Genomic DNA, 20,196 nt, shown 5'->3' with positions numbered 1-20,196 from the left:
GATCAAACCCTCAGAAGTCTTTATCTGATGGGACACTCGACGCTGGTGGTTCAGCGGTATCAGGACATCATCTTTCTCTCTGAGTCAGACTAAATCGCCTCATAAGAACAACCTGCATTTTGCTAAATTAGATCACACATCAAAGGCAAGGTGAAGGTGAATGCCTCTGTTAACTTCCGTTTACACTTGGAAGGTAGTGCATTGCATCTTGTGTTCACGTACACAAATATTTTATGTTGTTTTGATCACAATCAGACACTTATTTAATGATGCTTCATGAGTTTTATGATGCGTTGCAGCTAATTGTTGCTTTTCGAGGCATTTTTGCAGAGTTCACTGTGCAAAAGGCTTGATAGCAGGTAATGAAGTGCAGTACATACATATTGCATCTCTTAACGAAACCAAACAAAACAACACAGGTGTTTTTCCCCATGAGGGCCCTGAATGCTGTGTGAGTAATGAGAGAGTTGCGTAACCTTGAGTTGAGGGATATTCCCATGTACGCCCTCTTTACAGACAGATGTGCATTGTCCTTGAGCTAAAGCATAGGCAATAGACCTTAACCAAGGTAGACGCCAATTTCATTTTTTACGCATTTAAAAAAGTTTGAAAGGCTCACCTCATTCATTCACTTAAGTGAGTGCTAGATTTGTCAATAATACACTTGAGAACCAATTTTCTCCATTTTCTCTGTTTTGTCCCAGTATTGAAAAATAAGTGTTAAAGGGGACCTATTATGACCTATTATGCAAAGTCTTTATTTTGTTTTTGGGGTCTACTAGAATAGGTTTTCGTGCTTGTGTAACGGATGTAGACCAGTTAGACTCCTCTGTCCTCAAGAAGAGCATTAGGGGCTGTGGTCTATGGCGTCCTTGTTAGCATGTCAGCCTCCCACACTGGAGATGCTGGTTCAGGTCCCACTTGGAGCGGGTCGAGTTGGACCGGTTACACTTTTTTATTTTACATTGTTGCAGCACCTCTCTCTTCCCATTCTGTCAGTAACGCTCCGTTTAGTTCGAGTGTCTATGAAGCCCGTCCTTATGAAAAGCACTATGTGCTCTGATTGGTCTGTGGGATCAATGAGTTATGATTGGTCAACCGCTTCAGCGCATTTCGGAAATGTCACACAACTCAACCAAGCATCACTCGTTGTTTTGCATATGCCTTGGGTGGGAATTATTTAAATGAGAGATACTGTGATGTGTACGTGCCTAGAAGAAAACTCAAGACTACAATCGAGGCGTTACAGGGAGTTCAGAAACAGTGCTTGCTGATATAGAGCATAACTCCCTTTGGATAGGACTTTGTGCTTTGTAACTTTGCAGACCTTTGTCATGCTCGAATAGCAACATTACAAACTGAGGAAAGCGGAAAATGATGAATAAGAATAAGAACTCCATACATGGACCTATCACAGCATACTTGGATGCAGGAAGTGTTTAGCCTAACATGCCATGAATAAATTTTTTAAGAGTGATCTTGGGACTGAGAGGAGATGTACAATAGAAGAATTTCACTAGCCAATTCAAACACTAATTTACGTAGCTATGAGGTAATTCTCTTCTTAGTGTGAATGCCTCAAGCGGCAATTCAGAACTAAAACAACTATGACTCTAACCACGTCATGACCTTACTCACGCTTTCCCTGATGTGTCGTACACACATTACTAGAGAGAAATTGATCCCTCAAGCCTTAACACATTGTCTTTGGCTCTTACTTCAAAAACAATGGGAAGTCTTATATAATACTGAGTAAGCTGCCAGGTTAATGAAGGCCTATGCTTGATGAAAAGAAATTAATCAAGTAAAAAACAGAACCAACGGAGAATCAGTAGAGCGGTGGGACTATTCAAGACCACCTTTCCGCTCTATTCTTTAATGGCTTTCACCTATAAAGTGCTCCTAGCATTTTGTTCCCAGCTCAACAATGGGGAACTGACATACACGGATGCGGTCACAATGTCAGAGGCAAAAACGCTAATTTATATATAACATTATAAATCAGGTTCCTGGGATAATAACCAGTCATGACATCATTAAAGTGCAGGCCACAGTCTTGTTGTAACTACAATTTTATACTGGATCACAAATTTTAATCTGCGGGTAAACACACACACACCTCTAAAATGCAGACTGTTATTGTGGCCATAATTGTTTTGACATTTCCAGCATGGCATTAAGAGTTTTGACCTTCAGTCGCAGAAAACACTACTTCAAAAGCCAGATCTCACGACAGGCTGTAATACAGCAACATGCACCCGGATGAATCACATTTGATTAAACAGACCCTGTACAGATTACTACCCTGCTAAAATCTTCATATTTTTCATATATTTGCACCTAAAACAAATTAAAGAAAATGAATTTAATTCTTGGCATCAGATATTTCCGCTTTTAACCTCAAAAAGAAATTATTCATCTTGAGAAAGTAATTACACTCCAAACTAGATGATACAAAATTTATCATGTCAAATTAAACATTAAAATATCAAAGTAAATTTTTTCACAATGAGTTCTGCCGTCACAATAGAGTTAATTCATCTCTTCCCATTAATACAATATCACTTGATAATTTCGTCCTGCGCATGAAACAATTGACTTTTTGACCTTGTGTTTCTTAAGGTTGTACACGGTTGAATAATCTGCCCCTCCTCTGGTTCTTGATGCTGATTTGTGCCTCCCACCCTTGCAGGATATTGCTCTTTATAAAGTAACTGTTATTTTTTCTGCATATTGTATAATAAGCTACCCAAATATTATCAACAAGACAGGGTCACATTGAGAGCTTATATTCCACAAGTGTATGTACAATTATGCAGAAAAGTGTAATCCTTGAAACATGTCAGAATATGCCAGATAAGCAAGATAAAATTGTGCAATTTAAGTGTTTTAAACAGCCCGAGGCCTTCAAATACACCCTTGATACCATATCGAAAATGCAATATATGCTGTAAGGCGCTTAAATACAAGGATAAAGGGGACAGAGTATGTACTACAATTCAATTCTCGAACCACTACTATCCACCTCAGCTTTCAATAAAAGGCTGAGATTAAACCTTCGCAGTGAGTCACTATGTCTACACCTTTAAAGGACATCTCAGAAGCTAATCCGCCAGAGGCAGGACAGGTCGCTAAAGCTCTAGCCTACAATACCTGCTATGATCCATCAGATTTCGACAGACTATAGGTAGATATACAAGTACATATATTGTTCACTTAAATAGAATGAAATGAAAATGCTAAAAAGTAACAACTGCAAATGTGACATGAAAAGATAAGAGTACTAAAGAAACGTGATGTATAGATGGCATATACTGTTAATCACTCCAGATAATTTTGTTAAAAAATACATAGTTTTATAGCATTCAAGAGGGTTCAAATAAAGTAATAGGCAGCTCATACTTTTGATAAAACAATTACATTTTTAATGTTGTGTTATTTGAGCTATAAAGATGTCTAAATATGTTATGACAGGGCTTAGATTAAACCAGGATTATACCTTATTAGGACATGTAAATAGCTTTTATAATCGTGCCTTAGAAAAACAAAAACATTACTGGTGTGCATATAGACAAAATTATGGAACCAAAAATATGTCAGTGCAAGTTGCTTTCAGTTAAAACAGCTCAAACATGCATTTTAATCTGGGACTAGGTTTAGGCCTTGTCTGTGAAATTGGGGAATAATGTTTGTCTTGTGGATATACTTTCTAAAAGTTTGTTTTTATCATTTATCCCTGTGCAATGATTTTTCTTAAGTGCTTTGTAACGATTGTAAATGATTGTAAACGGCAACCCTTGATTGTTTTTGAAAACAGAGTGACAACCCAATATTATCTTCTGAAATCAATATCACACCAAGGATCCTGTTGAAGTTAGATTAGATTTTATTTAAAGCTTGTTAATAGGTAATCAAAAAAAGACTGATTTAGTTTTTGAGATGAATTTACAGTTGATCACAATATAAACTGGATCAAAAACAATTTCTACCCCCAAAAAAGTATTACTTTGACCTCATGACACAGTCGACTATCTCAGCAATCAGGCGCATTTAGGTTCACTCTCTTGCCCACCTGCAGGAGACCAACATGGGTGGTAACTGAGCAGCCTGAGGGATGACACCAGACTGAACAGTAATTCACTTTGATAGCCCACAATGCTCTCGGCGCTCTTGAGAATGCCAGGGCTGCTGTGCGCATCCGTGAAAGACTCCCTTTGTGACAGGGAAAAAAGCCATCCTAACTTGGACTGGACTTAATAGAAGTGCTCTTGCAGAAAACCATTCAGTTACCACCCATCCAAGCTCATTGATCCAGTGACGGCCTTCTGTTTGTACTCGCGTTTATGTAAATGTCCTTAGCTGAATGACCGGGTGATTCGCATGTCTGTTCTGATATGGTTACAAACGACCGAGGAAAAAAGACCACAAAATGCAAATAATAAAATCAAATATGTAATATAAAAATAATAAACCTGACTCACTGAATAAAATGAAGCCACATCCATAAGCGTCATATTGATTTGCGCTGGCTATGATGTTAGCTTCTATTAATATAAAATGTACAGTGATTTTCTCTATTTGCCTGTTAACATTTTAACAATCATATTATTATTACTATGTAAAATTATTATTATTATTAATTATTAAAAGTTAATTATTAATCATCTAAATAAGTAAACAAATGACATGGAAATGTATAATATTAATTATTGGATCAACTCACTTAATTATTATTGAATTAAATACAAGGTTTTATTTTTGAATGTGCAATTATTAAAACAATCAAACAAATTAATTAATATGGAAATGGCATTGTAATTACATGTATAATACTACTACTGCTAACAATAATAATAATAATAATATAGTCATCATCACCATCATCATTATATAATAATTTTTATAACCGAATAAAACACACAAGGTATTGTTATTGCTATTAATTATAGTAAAAAAAATGCTGATATTAAGTAGTATTCCTGTTATGTATTTTACATTAATATTTTGTTTTAAGGACATTTTTGTACTATGTTGAGTTGATGTCCAACGTCCAATATGGTTCCTGACTGTTATTAACACATCAACAGCACCTGAAAATAAAGTAAAAGCTGTTGCCAACACGGCTCTATGGTGAGATCTGATTTGCATCTTGGAGTCCACTGAGCACATTGGCAGGCACAAGTTTGAGTGCAGCTTTCAGTCAGCCTACTGTATTTGGTCTCTAGCTGCCTTATCGATTATCTGTTCTGTGCATAATTAACACCTCCGCCAAAGGCTCTGAGGCCAATCCGAGTGAATTCCCACAGCTCTCCGACAGAGAGGCTCACTCTCACTTCTACGTCATAGGCACAGTCACAAAACCAGCACGAAGCAATGAGTCAAATGCTCCTGTGGCACAATAATGATGGTATAGCTCGCTCGCTGATGCACGGTGACACATTTCCGAGTGAGATCCAAAAAGAAGTGACAGCTCAAAGCTATGAACATCAAATACATTATGAGATAGCTTTTAACTCGGGTGTAACGTCAGTACAGCCAAGTGCGTAAGCTACTCATCGTGAATGATTCTTTTTCTAGCATTTATAGGATATAGTCTTCTTTATTACTTAATTTAAATAAACCAACAATACACCAAAGCTAATAAACGTGAACAGCCTCTTAAAGTTAAATTACTCCAGGCATGACTGCAGGGGAATTCTTCCAATCAGCATGCATTAAATATAAACACATGTACAATACGGGTGTTAATGAGGGCATTTGCATTTCTGCCAAAAAACTGTTCACACTGAAATAAGGTAATAAATCATGCTTATTTTTAAGGCTCTATTTTTTAAAGCATTTGGACCAGATCTATGTCAGTTAGAGTTTGTACAAGAACTGCAGTTCGAACCCAAAAGGAAAATGTGAAAAGAGGCATGAAAGTCTGAAAACAGCCTCAAAGAACAAGGTTTGTGAGTATTTTGTCTTCAAATAGGAAGATTTCATTTCTAAAAGAGCAGACACACACACACACACACACACACACACACACACACACACACACAGCAGCGCTCTATGAGTTATAAATCCATTCACATAACTGACCAGGAGCACTGATGCCTTGAAATCAATCAATAGAGCCTGGTTGTAATTATCTAGTTGGTCACTTGACTGAGAGTATAAGGATAAGACGTGACAATGGAGGATGATGGAAAGCGTGTTAAGAGAAAACAATTCAAGTGGGGTAGCATTTTAAAGCCTTGATGAGGAGGCTGTCAGGTGAAAATAGTACAGATATTGATGCTGCAGTAATAACATTCATCTAAGTAAGAGGACTATAGGAGACCTGCTCTCAGAATTAAAATTGAAGAAATATAGAAGACTAAGGAACTAGATTCTTCAAAACAGATGAACAGGCCACCATGTTTCTACGAAATCCTTGCTCGGAGCTATGACCCGTCAAAGTTTGTCGCAATGTTAAGTCGATGGCATTTTTCAAAGTTTTAATCGTCATTTTTAGGAAAACCGTAAGTCGAACCAGTTAGAAAAGATACAGCACACTAACCCAGAACAGTCTGAAAGTCTGACTCGAGTTTACTGTAAGTCAGAGTTAAAGATAGAGTTGAAAATATTAGTCTCAGAATAAGAAGAATAACTTTGAAAATTTAAATAGCATTTCAGTTTAGCATAGCATAGCACTTCCTCAAGCCCACTTAATTATTAAAATGTAACTATTTATTATAATTGTTTTATTTTAATTTAATTATTAATCATATTTAATTTTGCAAACATGTTGTCTTTATTATTCCATGCTTACTATGTGTACAGTATGAGTCTTGAAAATATAGCTTCCTTTAAATGTACCATATTTGGGATTTACAAAATGTACCATCCTTGGCATCAAATAGTTTGAAAACCCTTTAAACAAGATGACTTATCTGTACAGTACAAAAAATATTACCAGTAAAAATGGCAAAGTTTTAACTTAGAAGAAATGAGGCAAAGTTTCCATGCAATGATAATATTTTTTCTAATATTATATATAGGCATCTGTCACGTTTTAGTCCAATGATGATGAAGATGATTCAAGGATATGAGACCGTGTAAAACGGTGCAAGCACAAACAATACCGGACCACGACAGTGAGATATTAACAGAGGATAATAATATAATGAGTAACCATGACAACTGATGAAGGACGTGCAAACAGGTACATAGACGGACTGCAACAAAATAGAAACATAATAAGAGTCCGTGAAACTAAAGCTAAACTGAACATATGTTGACAGCATCATTGCAGAAACTCATGGATTTCCCTGATTTTGATGTGTTCCTCTTGAGAAAACCTCTTGATTTAGCTCCTAACACAGTAAGCTCACTGCAATACCTCAAGCTAAAGAGCCGCCTTGCATCTGACTCATCATGATAAAGGACCCAATCATTTTTTCCCCACGTTTGTCCCTCCAGGTTTCAGCTGTGTACAGAGCTGATCTGTGAATGATTTAAGAAAAGGCCTCTCAGTGTGCAGAAAGAGCACATAACCTTGCCCTGAGTGACAGTGATATCAACAGCCTACATATAAATACAGTCCTTACAGTTGCATATACATGCTCAGCCTTAATATAAAATAAATACACCATGGAATATTTGATTTGATTTGTTTGGTCTGTTACAATTTATCACACAATTTGTACATTATTAAATTAGTTATTTATAGTTTATAGTTAAATAATTAGTCAATTGAATTGTTGTTTCTGTCGACTCAAATTCTAAGAATTTCAGCCCAAATAAATGGACTAAATGTAATGAATATGACAACAAAATATTGACTACATTTAGTGTCTTTGGTGTCCAATTTTAGTGTCTTTAGATAAACAAAAAATAAAATAGAAATACAATACAAATATCTACAACCAAATACTTGGTAACACTTTACAATAAGGCATCATTAGTAAATACATTAATGTTAATGTTAGTTAATACAAATGTTATAGTTCGCAAAGCATGAACTGATATTAACAGATATAACTTTAATCTTAAATATATAGTACTAGATTTTGAGATTAAAATGAACTAATATTAAAAAATGCTGTAGAGGTATTGTTCATTCTAGTTCATGCTAACTAATGTTAACAAATGTCATCATTTAATCATCATAGCTGACACAATTTATACAAAGCGACTTTCTACCCTCTGGTCCCTCTGGTATAACATGATTCGGGTTGGTAACACAGCCCTTTGGGTTATCAGCCATGACCTTTACTATGTATGCCATCATAACCTATAGCATATGAAATGCCTATTAGGTACCAAGCGAAAATTTTTCCTGGATCAACATCTTTGTTGATCCTGGAACAACATTCCAACTGACCAATTAGATTTGAGGGGCGAGTTTACAGTTTATGTCAATAATAGGCTTACAACCAGGGTTAGGCGCTTCTAGTGTTATTCGCATATAATTTCCCTTTTAGGGATAAATTATGGGTAGGGTTAGGTTTAAGGGAAGGGATAGGGTTAGGACAAAATTTTTGGACAGGGATGTTGATCCAAGATCAACAAAATATGTTGATCCAAGAACATGTCTTTCAAAATCACGATGACCATGTATATTATTACATAAAAGCATTCTCGTCATGGCAGGACAATGATTATGAAAATGCATAAAACATGAAAAGTAGCCATATAAATTAGGTCTATTACATAACAGCACACTGGAGAGATTGCACTGAAATATTAAATGTGGACAGTGAGGGAATCTTCTGGAGGACAGCGTGGGTCGTGTAACTGTGTTTACAGAGAATCATTTCCTCATTCGTTCAGAAAAGATCATGTTCTACAGGAGTGGGCAGGTAGAGGATCCTAAATAAATTATCTGGGTTTCTGGTTTCTGTTACTTGGGAATGTAAAGGTGTTCGGCTACTTTTGGTGGAATGAAGAATATGGTGAGATGTCAAAAGCTTATCGGACGCTTACAAAGTGATTCCTGGGACTGCTGTGTACTATATTACTGATGCAGAACATTTGAGAGAATACTTTAAGTGTATAAAGTCAAACCTTTAGGGTGACAGATGCTGTTACAAGGACATCTGACTAACATGTCAGCTGTTTTCTGGGGTCTGCTCTTTAAATATGATGAATAAAGTTCCAAACCTGCATCATTTACTTTCTTCAGAGCAAACCACAAAAGCTATTTTGAAAAAATGTCTCTGGGTTTTATGTCCATACAATTAAAGGCAATGTCATCCAAAAGAACATTGTACTCTCTGAAAAGTCTGTAAAAAAAAATATGGCATAATATACAGTTAATATGAATGGATTTTTTTAGAGGTTTTTTCCCCATATTTTAAATTACACATAGCATTTTGTTATGTTTTGTGGTTGCAGGAAATGTCCAAAAAATCAACCTATAATGTCCTGGAAGAAAATTACCAGTACCTTTTCCGTATTGGCCAAAAATGGAAAGAAAAATAAATATTTTACTAAATATATTCTTTTGTGTTCTACAGAAGACAGAAAGTCTTGCCGATTTGGAAAGACAAATTTGGAATATGTATTCACATGTTTCTGTAGCTTAATGCAAGTAATATATATTACATAATTTACATATTATAGTACAAAAATGAACGCTGGTAAAATATGTGAAGTAAAGACCACCAGCCTCAACCCTTTACGAGACGACAAACTGACGTTTCAGGTCACGAAAGATCAGAGGAAGAGACGCACAAACACTTTAATGATTATTAAACAGTCCCTTTGGTATAGCACTTATTCGTCTTTGATTCAATTCAGTCACTTGTACTTGCATCAAATAAAAATAAAAAACAGCGACGGTCAAACTATTGTTCTTATGATTTAAACCCAAATAGGCAGAAACTAACATTGCATTTACTCAAAGACTCATTTTATTCACATTTAGTGCTATCTGTTAATTTTAGGCCAGATTCACTAAACAGGGTAAATTAGCATGAGAGCGCAAATCCACAAAACTTCTGCATGTGATCTACTGACGACACGCAAATAAAAGATCACAGAAGCAGCCAGATCATTTCCATAACGACCAACACAATCTCCCAAGGGAAGTGCAAATTAGCATCTGGTATAAGACATGCTTTTTTTGGGCGGTAAATAATGGCGCAAATACCAGAAAATTGACTAGCGCAAACCTTAGTAAATCACCTTGCATGATTCATTTACATACTCTCCTCCCATACATTTTGCATCTGAAAGGGAAACTCCTACAGATTAATAAGCAATAATAACTGTGTCCACACCTTTTCACCGCATGTTTCAATTTTCACAGCATGCCTTGAGTAAATCCTGGCAGAAGTTTAGTAAATCTGGACTAAGTTGGCACATATAACATGGCTTTTTAATGTCCAAAAATATAGAACAAATGTAAAGAAAAACTCAAAAGTTGTCATACACTCAAAAGTTGATTCTCATGCACAGCTAACAGAAAAAAATAAGAAACTGATTGTCATGACAACAGCAATATTGAAGATGTAGAGTGAGAAGGATAAGCTCACTAGACTGAGATATTAGTCATAACTGCCGGGCAGAACAACATTAATTATAAAAAGTCATAAATTTGATTTGCTTTATTGATACATTCAAACAATTATGGAACAACTTTAGGGCCTGAAACCCCCCTCAAACCTTCAATACACTCACACAGTAGGGAATGACGCTTGCAACACCAAGGTCGTATGTTCAATTCCCAGAGAACACATGAACTGATAAAATACACTGCATGTCACCTTCGGATAAAAGCGTCTGCCAAATGCATAAATGCAAATGTATACCTCAGATTGCTCACGGTGGACGTTCATTCCATATTATGTACTGCAAGTCACTTTGGATAAAAGCATCTGCTAAAAGACTATAAAGCAATCTTTCAGTGTCCTCTTCATAATCATATATTTCTAAATGTTCCATTACTGGAGGTCATGTACTTTTCAACACATTTTTAATGATCAACGTGCACCACCACAAGCTTCCGAAACGGCACACTACACTAACACAATCCCTGCAAGTCTGTAATAAGCGTTCAACGTCTGATTTGCACTACTTCAACCTGCTCACCAAGTAAATGCAATCAGGTTTAACCTGCTAAATCTAAACAGAACGCTTGCGTCACACCCCAATTTGTACTTTTCGCCAAAGTTGAATCAGAACTTCTTTCTCCTAAGAAAAATGCTAGCAAGCAAATGCCATGCACAATGAAATCTTTGACTTCTCCATTTTTAATACAACCTGACCTGAATCTCACCCCCTCCATTAACTAATTAAACACTATTATCATTTAATCAGCCTTTTTAAGAAAAGGTCTCATTAATATGAATAAAACATTAACATTACATTATAAAGGGTTTTACATGGAAACATTTACATGACGCAAGCGGCTTTTCTCCGCCAGGAGAGATAGTTTTAAGGCCAAGCAATCTCTGGACCATTAAAAGAAAAATTATTTTCATAATTAATGCACATACATATATTAGACCCTCGGTGAAAGCTGAATAAATGCATCTAGAAGTCGCTCAAAAACACTGACAATAAACACCAGAGGACCAACTGCTATCTTTGCTTTTCTTTTCTTAACATAGTTAAGCACTACTTTCTAGTTCAGTAATGCCCTTATTGAGTTTCTCTTTTTCTCTCTTGTCAAACAGTCTGATAATAATTGTTCAAAGCTGCATTGGTGCTCTGGCCTAGGATACCTCTTAGTCCTAACTAAGCTAATTATCACCATTTGTGTGATGATTCTCCTGTTTCAACACTCTTTGGCCTTGCACTTAACCAGTATTGACTCCACAACTGTTGCTGGAGGTTGTCTCAGTTATTGACCAAAAAGGAGGGTAAATTAAGGGGGGTTGCATCAATGTGGCCCTTGACGGCCCATCTAGTCGTGTTATATTGGACTACAGGGTGACGAGACCAGACATCAATGTTTTAGTGCCTGTCTGGAGCTGTCCTTGTGGGTTTTTTTTTACTGTGTGTTCAGAGCATCCACAAAGGCAAACACTACACTATAGATACTACTCAATACATATTGGATATGCTTGTTTCAAATAAAGTAATATAATAAACAAAAATATTTTTAGACTAATTGTATGTATATATATATATATATATATATATATATATATATATATATATATATATATATATATATATATATATATATTGGACTATATATAAACATAATAATAATTATAATAATGCTATGAAATAAATAATATACAAATATATATAATACATTTACAATACAAAATTAAATTTAAAATTCTATATAATACCATGTCTTTCCAATTTTTACTGATTTAACATGAGCCTAGTTTGTCTCGAGGGCTGGTTTACAGACATTTAATACACAGCGCAATTACCAATGCCCTCCGTTTTAAAGGCCCCCAGGTATCAGTAATCACTGTACTAAAGTTAGCAAATCATTCTCAAAACCAGGTGCCACAGGATTAATGACCTAAAAACAATTACAGCTCACCCACTGAAAAGCATTAGGCTACAGCCCTCTCAGCCCTGCAATCGACAACCCACATTCTGTGAGAGACTCCGTTCAGTCTTACAGTGTAATTTCTTGCAGTTATTTTGCTCTTTGGTTTTTCATTGCATAATTATAAAAATCTAATTCAAGGTTCACGGAAATAGGAATCATGGTTATGTTTGGGGTAGCAAAAGGACACGTTTTGGTTGTTTAACATGAAGAATTGTCCTGGGAAAGAGATTATAATATGTTATTTATAAATGCAACTCTGTAATTGAAATTGCGAGCAAAGTTTGTTTGGAAAAGTTAGGGATCCCTTAAGGGATTTCCACATGAATCTTTTTTTTGGAAGCTAATAAGAGGTTGCTGATTCATGACACCGAAGTTTATGTGAAGAAAAATGAGCTTAATAATGTCCTGGCTAATATGGGCAATTTGGCGCTAATTTAAAATTTTGAAGGGCAAAATGGTCCAGATTAAAATTATAGAGCAACCTAAACTGTTCACAACAGATGAGACCCTTCCCCGATAGGGCCTTTCACATGAACTACCTTCACGACCAGACGACTATTTGATCTAAATCACCAGATGAAACTGGAAGAGAACTTAAGAGACCAAAACGAACAGCTGCAAGACAGTGTGTGTTTCAGTCCAAAAGCCATTAATCAAGACGGAGGTCTCAGGTCAGCCTTAACCTCACCATTCACAATTACACTTCCCTCTGAAACAAATACTATGCCATCACACCTTGAGGGCAGTCAGGGGCCAACAGGCACGGTTTTTCTTTGTTAAAGTCTAATGTGCTCATTAACATGTCATTATATTCTCATTATTCTTATAAGCTCTGAGCATCACAGTCAGGTTACGCAATTCCCAACGGTGGGAGGGAAACCAGGCGGTGAAGGTAATTCAGAGAGACCAATTGAACTTTATGGTCACAATCACATTCTCCAAGCTTTAAAATTAAGGGGTCAGACCAAAAGGGAGACGAATGATAGAGATCTAACAAATGTGTCGCCATAAAACATATTGAGGGAATATGGAAGATTTATATGCCAACATTTAAAAGGATTTTCCCATGGAAGGGTTTTGAAGGTGCAGTGATGAATGTCAGCTGAAATTACATAATGGCACTCATTTATTTTAATTTGCTATAAACTGATATGGTTTGATATTTAATGGAGTTAGATACTTGAAACATTTCATCATTCTGTGGTTAGGAAAAGCAAAAGAACTGTAATCTTACCTGTCAACAGAATGATGGTGACATCATGAATCATGCAAAACAAAGAAAGAAATTGATTATAATAATTATTATTCTTTTACATCAATTAAGGACATTGACACAGAAGATCTGGATGGGTTTGGGTTATAAATAAATAAATTGTATGTTTGTTCATATGCATATATACTGCTAATGCATATATACTGTATATATATAGTGCCGAAGTTATGACGTCACTTTGTAGGACAACTCAGAAGTTAGCGGTGCATGGGTTCCCTCGATCGAAAAGCTATGCATTTTCCCCATAGACTTTTGGAAAATCGCAAAAAATAAGATCTGTGTTCAACAAAGAGTTGTGACCCTTACACGTTTTGTCTATCAAGATAATCTTTTCAAGTTAATCCAAAATGCATACATTTTGAAGCCTATATAAAGTTTAAAAAACCACAAGCAGACACAATAAAGTTGAAAAAACCTCAAGCAGGTTATAACTGGTGTGTTTTATGTCATAGATCAAAACGTGAAAATATTTAGAGGCTTTGTTAACCACAGACCTTATTTCAGGCGATTTAGCAAAAACCCATAAAAAAATGCTAACTAAGTGACGTCTAGAGATATAGATAGATAGATAGATAGATAGATAGATAGATAGATAGATAGATAGATAGATAGATAGATAGATAGATAGATAGATAGATAGATAGATAGATAGAGATAGATAGATAGATAGATAGATAGATAGATAGATAGATAGATAGATAGATAGATAGATAGATTGATTTTTTATGAATCATCAGAATATATTTGGTTTTGCAGTCAACACTGTAATTAGCTTTAAGTAAAAAAAAAAAGAAAGATAAAATAAAAATAAATAATTTGTAAGACTGCACAAACAGACAAAAAAAAAACACCCAATTATGAATTAAAATGGAAATATTCTTATTTTATTTGGTGGGAAAAGCCAGTGTTTGAAGCAATTCAGCAGATGCAGCCAAGAAGTGTGTACATTTTATATTCTAGGACTCATTTTTATGTCTTCATTATAGCGATCTAAGTGCAGCATCCAAATTTCATAATGCATTGTTATAAATGGCATCTTCTTAATAATCCGATGGTGTTATGAAAGACTCATTTCCAAGATTTTGATGAAGGCACTTCTATTGTCGAGTACTGTTCTTCCTGTTTTAAAGTTGAAGTGCCATATGCTGCCTGGTCGATTGATGACATATAGCATGTTATGTAACACACAGATTGAAGGACACTTTCACGTGGGTGTCACAGTCGCTGTCAAAAGGAAGGTCCCATCCCTTGAGCTGCGGACTGTTATGACCTTGAGAATCAAGAACTGGCTTGCAAAACATATCAAGTTTTTAAGGGCATATCGACTAAAAGATGTCACCTTTGAAAACATGGGGGGAAAAACCATGAGACAGGTGAGAGAACGGGAGGAAGAATCCAATCACTTCTGAGTTGGTCTATCACACTACCACCGAGTGAAGAACTGAAAAATGTCCATCACATGCTGTATTTAACAGTATTAAAAATTTCTCAGCAGCTCAGACTTCGTAGACAGCATTGACTAAAACCTTGTAAGGTGATTTGCAGAGCTATGCATGTCATCTGAATATATGCATTTTTTGAAAACATTCTTTGGATTTCCTGTAACAGTACATTGTGCACTGTCAAGCCGGTGGCTAACTAAGCTCATAAAGGCTGTTACGACCTTGGCAAGCAACATGATGTGAGACGTGATGTGAATACCGGGAAATATTGCTCAATAAGATGTCTTCAAAACTATTCACAAGGATGGATGGATGGATGGATGGAAAAAAATTATACTTAAAACCAAAACTAAGCTGAAATTTTAAAAACTAAAACATATAGATTGAATATTTTAAAAAATTAGAAACTTAAAAAATATAATTACACTGCTCTGCTAGTACCGAGCTTGAGTCTTAGTATGTCTGCTTCTGTTTTTCAAATTTCCCAATGATGAGAGGTTTTAAAGTTCAAATCCTCTTCCTTAAATCCCAAAGGAGGATCAGTGGTATGACAACACCACATACTAAATCTAAGTACAGAAAGAGCCAAATGCATGTTCGACCACAAAAAGAGCATAAGTGCATAACAACATCATACATCTAAGATTTATGAGAGATTGAATACGACTTGGAAAATGAACTTAAATGGCCTCAAAGTTTCTCCCTCATGGACCAATCTCAAAGCTGCAGAAATCAAAAAAACATGATTCTCAATTTCGAAGGCAGTGTTTCACATTAGCACAGTCAACTCATATAGCTGGACTGAAATATTACAAGGTGTTTAAAAAACATACTTGAAATATTTCTTCAGGTCCCTGACAAAATAGAGTCCCAAAGTCTGAGACCATTTTGAAAAATGAGGATTTAAAATCCCATTTACATTTAAAGATATACATCATGTTAGAATTTTAAAAAAAGTTTCTTTGGTTTTAAAAAAGCAATAAAAATAAGAAAGATTTAAGATTCTTCACCATGTAAGGTATTTATACAAATATTTATGTTCAAACTGTTTTTTAAATAATATTTGTAATTCAAATTTACAGCTTATCCAGCCAATTGTGAAGTGAAATCACTTCCAAATGAAACACATCCATTTCCTCCACAGAAAACTCATGCGCACAATATGTGTTGCAGCAGCAAAACAAAACAAAAAAATCAATGGTCCCGCTACTTGTCTATTGATTACCATCACTTATGAAATAAATAATCTGCAAATGCCTCTCATTTGAGCGATTAGCCAAAACAACACTTTTCACAGCATTGTGTAAGTGAAACGGCCATTGATCACTGACCTGAAATCAGATTGCCTGTGGTAAATATGACAGTGCTCTGTTTATCTAGCATGCACATGACAACATGTCATGGGTTTGTGAGGGGTAATCCCTAATACTAGTGACACGTGCCATTCTGACTGGTCTCCCTGAGGGAACATGGGACATGATCAGACACATGTGACATTGATGACGGACAGGCGGACAGGCAGGCAAGCAGGCGAGCTCATGGGAATGAAAGTAAACGAGAGGAACAGAAACGGATCTGGTCTCAGCCAGGAGCCATCTGTAAATTAATTATAAGAGTGATTTTAGTGTGATTAGAGAGATCTGAGAAATGTCCAAATGTAAATGAGCTCTTTGGACAGATGAAGGGGGGAAAAAAGAAGATAATTAATTACTGAAACATTCCTTCTACATTTGACCTTGCCCAAAATTGTTTGTTTTTGTGAAAGAAGGAAGTGCCAATTGCAAAGTCTGCCGATATTTATTTGGCGATTAGAAACTAATCAGCAAAATATTTATACTGGTAAGTTTTGAAATAAATATTAACTTATGTGCTGTTACTTTTCTTGACTCAGACCAAAAATCCAAAGACTTATATTCTGAAGATACCAGAATATAATGAAGACTTGGGATCTTTTGACTTAATTGAACCATTGAGCAAATTCTTAAAAATAAAGGTTCCAAAATGGGGTTTTGCAGTGATGCCATAGAATAACTACTTTGGTTTCCCTAAATAACCCTTCAGTGAACAGTTTTTAGAAACAACCACTTTTCTTAGTGCGATGAACATTTTAATAATCTAAAGAACCTTTTTCCGCTATCAGGAACCTTTTGTGCAATGGAAAGGTTCTGTGGAGGTTAAAGGTTTCTCATGGAACCTTCAATGTCAATAAAGAACCATAGCCACCTAGAAACAGGTTACAAACACTCAAAACACCTTAGCAAATACATAGAAACACATTGGCAAACACTGAAACTTAAATCATGGCACAGTGTCACATTTTCTTCACTAAATCTTAAAAACCATGGAGTTTAATATGATAATTTCTTGCGAGCGAGCACAGTAATTATTTTACACTAGCTGGCCATTCCACATCTATCAATTTCATATTAACTAACCTTTTAAAATGTAACTCTCCGGGTAATTTGTAATGCTTTCTTGCTCATTGCAGTAGTTAACAAACGAATTGTCTCAATGCATACGTTTTAAAATTGAGCAACAGTTTTCAAAGCAGTTCATTCCAGCCAGACCGCATGACACAGCGATTCTTTAAATAAACACCAAGAACATCCTGCAAACGGTGATTCTTATTGGAAATGCAGTGTTATTATGTAAATCACAAGCAGTCAATCAATGTCATCTGCATCTTAGTTGCAAACAGACATTTATCAGCCCATCTGTATTCATTGGATTGCATGTCTGTTATGTAATGCAGAGCTCATAAATTCCATGTTTTCTAGTTTAATCAGTAAAGGACGAGTCCGCGGAGGAATTCTGGGAACATGCTTCATGGGACAAGAACATAACTTGTAGTTACTAAATTCAAGTGGGTTTGTGTGATGCAATGGCTGGACAGGAAAAACATGGTGGATTGTATAAATGCCAAAATAAACTGTGAAAAAAAAATCAGTTGTGCCTGCATCTTGAGCCTCTGACAAAAAGTTTGGGAAAAGGTGATTATGTTTGTCCTCTCTATACATTTTAGTGGTATTGCATTATTAGTGCAACTAAATGTAAATTGATATGTTCAAATGGCATTTAGCTATGTCATCCCAACTGAGATCCTTAAATCATTAAATGCAAATATTGAATTGTATCCATATAGTTTTTGTCAAGTGTACTACATTAAAGGAAAAAAGAACATGGATGTTTCATGGATGTTAAAGGTTCTTTATTGGAATCAATGGTTCCATAAAGAACCTTTAACATCCATGGAACCTTTCCATTATACAGAATGTTCTTTATAATGAAAAAAAGGTTCTTTAGATTATTAAAATGTTCTTTACACTAAGAAAAAAATGGAACTATTCACTGAAAGGTTCTTTGGGCAACCGAAATGGTTCATTTAATAAGGCATCACTGTGAACCCCCCCTTTTGGAACCTTTATTTTTAAGAGTGTAGCTAAACAATAAAATGACGTGTAGTTTCTAGCTTGACACGCAACTATGGTCAAGCGATCTACACATTAGTTTCTATTCCAGAGCAGTCTCTCGTCTCTCTCTAGCAGAGGAGAAAATGAGACAGCTCAAAAAGAGGTTTTCCTGGAGACAGGACATTGGGTAATGAGTGTCTGTGGCGGCACTGACCCTTTGCTCGGCCATCTGAGCCCAGAGACCTCATGTCATTTAGATCCCAGGCCTCTTCACAACACCAGACGGCAATCCTTTACTCTGGCACAACTACATAACCATTGCAACAGGCCAATATTTTAATTAGTATGTGATGAAGGGCAATACATTGGAGCCGTTTTGTGCTGAATTTGCATGGAAAACCAATACTGTAAGATCAAGTCGCCAATATTTTTTTTGAATTAGCTGTTGAACTAACACATTTTTTATAGCATTTATTGTATATTGTTCATTTTTAATTCATGAGCATTATTGTAAAATGTTTCGAATTTCTTCATGAATCACAGAGCATGTGTCCATTAAATGCAATAATAATAACAACAACAATATAAATTCAATTTTGGTTTATAGTATTTTTGGTTTATTTATTATTGTTACTTGATAGCATTATGTTACTTATAACATTATATTAATAATATTAAGTAAAATAACACTTTAATTACAATTATATATTATACTACAACTACTTATGAGTGTAATAGTAATAAAATAATAATAACAATTAATACTCTCCACGACCACACATTAAACCAATAATATGACTCCTGTAAGACTTTCACCATTTATATTCAGTGGCCTTTGCTGAACCAATCCAAGCATTGAACCAATCCAAGCAGTAGACAAGCACTTCTTGGACTTCATACACTTAAATAACTTGAAATGGATGTTAGTATGTGGATCAGTGGTGATATATAAAAGTGAGGAATTTTGTCACTTATCCGATTCTTTATAATGATTGCAAAAGAGCTTTAAGATTTAATGTACTTCAAATTCAAAAGTGAATTGACGTGGCACTATTTACGATCTACAAGTTGCATTTAGGATGAGCGAGTGATATAAGGCAAAGTGCAATACAAAGACTGCATCTAATTCTTCCCACAGAGCAGCTTTTCTCTGAGGCAAAATTCTCAGAAAAGCACATTAACTGATGAAACCTAGTTCAACAAAGCCTACAAAAGTTTTAAAAAGACTACTGAAATAGCAGAAAGCATCGCGGTTAGCCTAAGTGTCTTGGAAAAAGGTTACTCAGTCAATACAACCTTTTCAATCAAAGGAGGCAGTAAATGCACATTTACAGGAATTTAACTACACTTTCACTTCAATGGATTCATGGATTTGGCAGATAAAAGCATTAGTTAATTAGCAACCCATTAATGCACTACATAAGGGCATGTTGTTTTCTGACCCAGCTGCCATTGATTCCTAGCCGTGTGTAGATGGCAAATCGAGGGATGACAATAGTACCGGACGCCTTTAAAGCATGTGCACAATAAGTCAATAAGCCTCTGTCAATCACAACGTCATTTCAGTCAATCGATTCAATA

General features: G+C 35.5%; 1 protein-coding gene across 4 annotated transcripts in view; it reads right to left on the bottom strand.

The window, feature by feature from the left end:
- Positions 1-20,196, bottom strand: part of btbd11a (BTB (POZ) domain containing 11a) — a 131,245-nt gene that overhangs the window by 83,490 nt on the left and 27,559 nt on the right. Inside the window, exon 2 of one of the 4 annotated variants that reach the window (XM_077234640.1) lies at positions 13,539-13,592. The exons of the other annotated variants lie outside the window; for them this stretch is intronic. The gene's annotated coding sequence lies outside the window, so the exon portion shown is untranslated. The remainder of the gene's footprint in view (positions 1-13,538; positions 13,593-20,196) is intronic. 4 annotated transcript variants of the gene reach the window in all.

This window comes from Siphateles boraxobius, unplaced genomic scaffold (assembly GCF_051911475.1).
Source record: "Siphateles boraxobius isolate OS27281-9 unplaced genomic scaffold, OSU_SipBor_1 19, whole genome shotgun sequence".
NCBI classification, from domain to species: Eukaryota; Metazoa; Chordata; class Actinopteri; order Cypriniformes; family Leuciscidae; genus Siphateles; species Siphateles boraxobius.
Note: the sequence above shows the minus strand (reverse complement) of the source record. Positions and strands in the feature narration are given on the sequence as shown.